The following is a 7,219-nucleotide window of genomic DNA, read 5'->3' as shown; positions in this document are numbered from 1 at the left end:
AATTCGTTTAAGAAAATTTGGATATCCGAAATTCGGGTATCCAAAATTTTTGATACAGATTCATATAACAAATTTAGATATTCGAAAATTCTCATAATTTTTAAAATAATTAAAAAGAATTTGAAAAACATATTAGTAATCTATAAGAAAATTAGAATCCACATTACGAAACAAGATTATAATTCGCAATTGGAGCATACTCAAAAAGTTTTTTTTAGTTATAGTATCTAGGTTGTGTGCATGTACCTTTAAAACTTAATCATGCAACAAGCTATATTGGTTGATATAATATCCTCTAACATGCTTTAAAGCTTCTTTCCTTGTCCTAAAAGTTTTCATCGGTGAAATATCCATCAGGTACTCACGTTGAAGTTGCTCTCGTAAAGCTCTAATAGGATTTTTTTAGGTTTGTTTCAATAACTTGTACTGTCTGATTTGAAAGGAACTTGTAGTAACATGCTTTAGCTGTCTTTGTTTGTATACATCGATGCTCTTTCATATATGTTTTTACCATCCAGTCTATGTCACGTTTCCACTTACTATATTAGACAACCCATGGGCATTTTGCTTCTTCATTATTACCTAGATTGGGTATAGTGCCCTTACATACAAACCTAACCCATTTTTATCATTTTTCTCTAATTCTATTTACCTTCATGCGTTTACCGTTCTTTCCCTAATCTGATGAAGATCAATACAACAAAACCTCTGTATTGATCACTTCCATGTCACTTTCTTCTTTAACTTTGTGTACATTATTGTTAAAAGAACCTCTAACCCATTCTTCGTCCTTGTCAATGTTCAAGTGGAAATCTTTCATATCCACATCAACATCGTCTATGAGATTGTCCTCATCAATAAGAAAATCACTATCAACACTATCACTATCATCATCAAACTCATGATCACTACTATTGTTGTCTCCAAGTAACCTATTCTCTAAATTCATTAATAATTCAATATTGTTTGTAAAATTCTCAAGTAAAATTCTCAAGGTCAAGTACTGGTAGGTCTTTGTTCAATTGAATGGGTCTTTGTGTAACTCAGTTGTAATGGGTCTTTGTGTAACTCAGTTGCGGAGTCTTGCTAATTGAAAAACAAACTTTTGGAGAAAGATGGAGGTTCTTGAATTTTAATAATTCTAACCTTACATTGATTGGAGGACATTGAATAAGTATGTAAATTGGTTTTTCCTTGCTTAATATATATGTCTGTTAGCTTATGATTACCGACAAATGTACCCAAATAGCGAACATCTTGATCAAAACTCAAAGCAGTCAGCCCAAAATCTAAATCATTGAATGGTATCAGAAAATGATTGTAGAGCTCCTTAACGTCGTCACTAATATGGTCAAGTTCATCCATCATCTCGTCAATGTCATGAATGGAAAAGGTGTCCATGTTTAGTGAATCAACATAATTTTGCTTACATTTCATGTACCTTCTTACAGGGAACTATGTAAACTTGCCACCATGGTGTAATCAAATGGAAAGTATTGTAGGATGTCCAACCGTAGATTGAGGGGAAAGATCAATGATTTAAGTTAGATTTAACTTATTAACAGACTAGGGGATACTATCGACACTTACCATATCTACGATCAACGTCAATCTCGTCCATTGTAGCACGTATCTTCCAAGGCGCCATCGTCGTCTTCAAGTGTAGGGTCTCTCGATTAAGGTTTTTTCGATCAAGGGTTTGCAGTCGGGTTTTGTTTCAAGTTTTTTTGTGTCCTATAACGTTGTGAGAGTGTTATAAACGATTGAGCTTCATATTGGTAGTAATACGTTAGAAATGCAGAAGGAAAAATACCCCTGTCGTGCAAGGCACGTCGGGTGTCTAACAAAAGCAACTGATGGAATGTTATGTGGGTTAAAAAGTAAAACAAGAGGATGGTACGAGTTAAAAAATAAGTTAGGGACCAAGCGTTCAATTTTTCCTAAACTATAGGGACCAATTATGTAATTTTCTCTAAAATAGAGTATGAACGTATAATTATTTTTGGAGTAAATTACACAAATGGTCCCTGTGGTTTGGGGTAATCTGCACAGTTTGTTCATAACTTTTTTTATTAACTCGAATGATCCCTATTGTTTGGTTTTATTGCCTGTTTGGTCCCTACCATGCTTAAAAAGATTGTTTTACCCTTACTAATATTTTTTATATTTTAAATCATTTTTAATAATTATTTTTTAATTTCATTGTTATTACTATTATTATTATTATTATTCTTTATATATATATATATATATATATATATATATATATATATATATATATATATATATATATATATATATATATAACACCCAGAATCAGAAAGAACAAGAAAAGAAAGGAAAAGCTCTAAGTCAAGGACTCAACTCGTCGAGTCCAGGGAAGAACTCGACGAGTCGGAGCGGGATCCGGGTCATAGAGTAAGTGACCGACTCGGCGAGTCGGCAAGTGGACTCGGCGAGTCTGGTCTGGGCGAGAAAAACCCTAATCTTAGGGTTTGCACCCTATATAAAGAACATCATATCCCTCCCTCAGCCTCTTTACCACCCTTTTGAGATCCAGAAACCCTAAATCATGAGTGAGAGTCCTTGGGAGCAATTTGGAGCTTAGATAAGTTGTTTTTGTGAAGAGATCTTGAAGATCAAGAACCTTGGATCAAGGGGATTTACAGAGATTTGGATTATTCTTCAGTGGGAGGTCATCTTGGAGGTAATAAGCTGTTACCTTCACCCTTTTTGCATCTAGATCTATTCTTGAATGAGATTTTGGGGCTATTTTGGTAAGATTGAGATCTATTTCGGGTTTGGGGCTTAGATCTGAGGTTGCTACTTTAGATCTAGGGTTGTGATGGTCCAGAATGTCTTAAAGCAGCAGTTAATGAATTGTTGGTGAAGCCCCTTTGTCTTAATGTGACACCAGTCAAGTTTTGGTCAAAAATAAATTGATCAATAATCGTAATTGGGATGAACCAAGTGGTAGATTTTGTAACAAGGTTTCAAAAAACATAAAGAACACTGAAATCCGAGTTATAACCAAGAAGTTATGACCAATCGAAAATCCGCGGTAAAACCGGCAAAACACTGTTCAGTGTAAAAAGTGAATTTTCGATAAAAGGCTTTTTAGCCTTAACAATCTAAATAACAGTTGTAGAATATGTTAAACCGAGAACGTTCATAAAAAGAACGTGAAAATCCGACTTCGTATGAGGAAGTTATGATTTTTCGAAGTTTCGGTTTAGCAGTAGACAGCTAAAAATTCGAAATATAAATCGATCGATATTTAGCCGACGCAACTTAAACGAGAATCGAAGGTCTCATCAAAAGTAGCACAACGAAAAAAAGACAGACGAAAACGGACGTCAGATGAAGAAGTTATGATTTTTTAATGGATTCCCGTCCCGGTCTGTTTAAAATAATAATATTAAAAATAAATTCAAAATCAGCCGACGAAGTCTAAACGAAAGTCGTAGAGTATGATTTTACCTACGCGTGCATATAAATAACGTCAAAAGCGGAGCTCGTATGCGAAAGTTATGATTTTCGCAAGTTTTTGACACGTCACCTCGCACGTGGCAGCTGCTGAGTGGACCGAAGCCATGCGTGGCACCTCCTGATTGGACCGCAGCTGAGGCCCACTAAGAAGCGAACAGCCTCGCATCGGACACCCCGGAGACACTCCCTTTGTATGCGTGTCAGTCTCCCATTGGACCGAAGGTTGGTCAAATCCGAAGCCTCCATCTGTCCGAGGCACGTGCCTCGCACCGGGTCAGAAGCTCCACCGCCTTAACCTTCGCCCATGGGCTTCGCTCCTTCCGACGCGTGTGCTGCTCACTCACCCCTCGCCTCGCCACCTGTCCTCCTCGGTTGAACCCTCGCACCCCTATATAAAGGGTGCAAGCCTTCTCGGATGGAAGGGTTTTTCACCCCATTTTTGGCCCTTTTTCACTCCTATCACTTCCATAACTTCACAAACAACCCCGAAGGCCCCGGTATCATGTCTAAAGCCCGAAGCAAGCCCCGGAGCCCCGAAATTCTCGAGAATTCATCCTCTCTCCTGTCGAAACTCTGCCCGGTTTGAGCCGGTTTTTCGTCAAACAAACTCTTTTCCGGGAAACGAAACGCTGCCCGAATCACCGCTTATCAAAGTGAGTTCATACCCCTATAATTTACCTTTTCAATGGTTTTTAAATGCTTTTTAGGGGGGGGGGGGAGGGAGGGAAATACAAGTTTAACACAATATTAAATTGTGTTAATAACTGTATGTGATAATAATCACACAAAGAATTTTCGTATGCTTTTAAGAATTACCAAATACTTTCAAAATAACGTGAAGCCATGTTGAATCTTTAAAGTCATGTAAAAACTCTGTTAAATTCTTTGAAAAATGTTTTATAAGCTATTTCAAAGTATAAATGCCAAAATCATGTTTATATATGTATAAATATATAAATAAGATTTGAAGGGCTTAGGACTAATGAATTATCCTACATCCTTTTCCTTGTTTGGATGTGGAATTAGGGTTGTATTGTTTGTCCGAAGGTCGTTTCCTTCTTATATATATATATATATATATATATATATATATATATATATATATATATATATATATATATATATATATATATATATATATATATATATATATATATATATATATATATATATATATATATATATATATATATATATATAATACATATATGAGTACAAAAGGTTACTCCTTTTGGTATCATCACCTTTGTATCAGGCTGAGCAAAGGTGTTCATCCATGAGAAACCATGCTAATCAGATAGAACATATAAATTATAATAGGTATAATTTATGATTAAAAACTAAAGATACAAGTATGATTCACAACTGTATACTTTCCAAGGAAATTACCAAAATTCATTCAACTATACCAAGATATGTATAATACCTTTAATATATGAACAACATATTAAAGAAGTAAAGATACATCATACCTAGTTTGCAGTAACAAAGGTACTATACAGAGTACCAGGGTTAGCAAACACGTGGTAATGCCGGGTTTGCATTAGCAAAGGTACTATACAGAGTGCCCGAGTTAGCAAACACGAGGTAATAATACATCCTGCCGAGTTTGCATTAGCAAAGGTACTATACAAAGTACCCGAGTTAGCAAACACGAGGTAATAATACATTCTGCCGGGTTTGCATTAGCAAAGGTACTATACAGAGTGCCCGAGTTAGCAAACTCGAGGTAATAATACATCTTACCGGGTTTGCATTAACCAAGGGTACGATACAAAGTACCAGAGTTAGCATTCATCGGGTAATAATAATAATACATCGGAAATCTCGTTGAAACAATAAATATGTGAGACCCTTCACGGTGTACTTATCTAAGTACGACCCTTTTAAGTCCTGAACTATTAGCCAGAATCTCTTGTAGGGAGACCGTGAATTTGTGTATAGATCTATATGGGATTGACAATCCCGCACCTCTACTGTTCGCTACAGTTTGGCCGGCAGGCCTAGGGTGTCAAATATCATTCCAGTTCCGACGCCTGAAGAACGTCGCCGCAGGCATATCAGTCATATTAGTATGGTTAATAGGAATCACATGGATAAAACAACGAGTGAATTACAAAGTAATATACTTCTCTTATAACAGTAAGAAAAGTTAATTACATCCCGACCAAGTATACCTTCAGTAGCTTTTACTTACAGTAAGAGCTACGTATCATGAAATCAAGTATTTTACTTCTGGTTTTGAACATTTAAAACCACAAGGCAGTATTATGGATAACAGAATACTCTCCATAAGTAATACTAAGGTTTTTACTGTAGAACAGATATAACTAAGAACACTTTTAGAAATGAAACGGTTTATGGGATTAAACCACTTTTACAAATGAACGGTTTATGGGATTAAACCACTTATACGAAGGAAACGGTTTATGGAATTAAACCACTTATCAAATGAAACTTAGTCATTCAATCTTTGTAAACTAGTATAACATAAAATACCTTTAGTGGTTAATTCTATAATTCCTTAGTTATTACATCAGAGTTGTACATAAGTAATATCCGATTGACAGTGAAATGTGTGACTTCCGCCTTACTTCCTGTTCCTTGTTTGGTTGTGGGCTTAGGGCAGATACACCCATTTGACTGTCCATTCGATATTGGGTTATATATAATCAGTATAAACTAAGTAATTACAGAGGGAAACTATTGAGGTTATCAGTTAATCACCTCAGGAAATATAGGATTTCCTGGAGAAACCAGTGAACTTATTCAAAGAACTTAGGGTATACTTAACAGAACTAAAATACTTATGAACTCACCAGCTTAAATACTGATCTACTCTTTTCAAATAACTTGTATTCTCAGGAATCCAGTAGACAGGTACACTCCCGAAGCTTTTGAGAAGACTACCTAGTACCGTACCGCGACTCTTGGCTTCAGCTGTACCTACTTTAGTGTTTGAATATGTAATGTTTAAACACTTGTGTAAAACTTATACTTATTAATACAATGGTTGTTTGTACTTTGATTACTATATTGCATGTGTTGTGATACTTACCTTAAGTCCTCCGCCCCAGAACGTTTCCGCCGTTCTGGTTTGGGGGTGCGACAGATTAGTATCATAGCAGTGTTTATAGTGAACTCAGTATATCAGTCATAAAAGATATACAACTATAAACCCATTGGGATAAAAACACTCTGACCAAGAGTTATACTTTAAAAATATATTAATATTTTATAAAAGTATAAGTACATGCAGAGTATATATACCATAATGAGTATCACAAGAAGAACAAAACTAAAGTATTTAGATGTTGGACATTGCAGTTAAACCTAGACAGTGACGTAATCATATCTGGGATCAATATAGCCTGATCAACTATATTCATCCGAGGTATGACCAACACGTGTTCGGGGAGTAATTGTAGTGTTGCAACTGGTCTAAAACTTACCTAAGCACCAGAAGAATTCTAGAACCAAAGACTAAAATACTATGGGAGTATTTTAGGATGCTATAACAAGGAAACTGAAAACTTGTTAAGTTCTTGTATCTAGAAGTCCAAGAATCAAACTCATAACTAAAATAACATGGAGGTATGTTACATACCTCTGGGGAAATGTTAAAAAGATCTTTTCTGATAGGTCTATAATTACTAAGTGGATACGTTAAGGTTATATATAGCCGAGATTTTATAGACTTAGAATATGTGATTTTCACTCTACTTCCTTT

This window comes from Lactuca virosa, chromosome 9, assembly GCF_052849685.1.
Source record: "Lactuca virosa cultivar CGN04683 chromosome 9, Lactuca_virosa_CGN04683_v6, whole genome shotgun sequence".
NCBI lineage: Eukaryota > Viridiplantae > Streptophyta > Magnoliopsida > Asterales > Asteraceae > Lactuca > Lactuca virosa.
Note: the sequence above shows the minus strand (reverse complement) of the source record.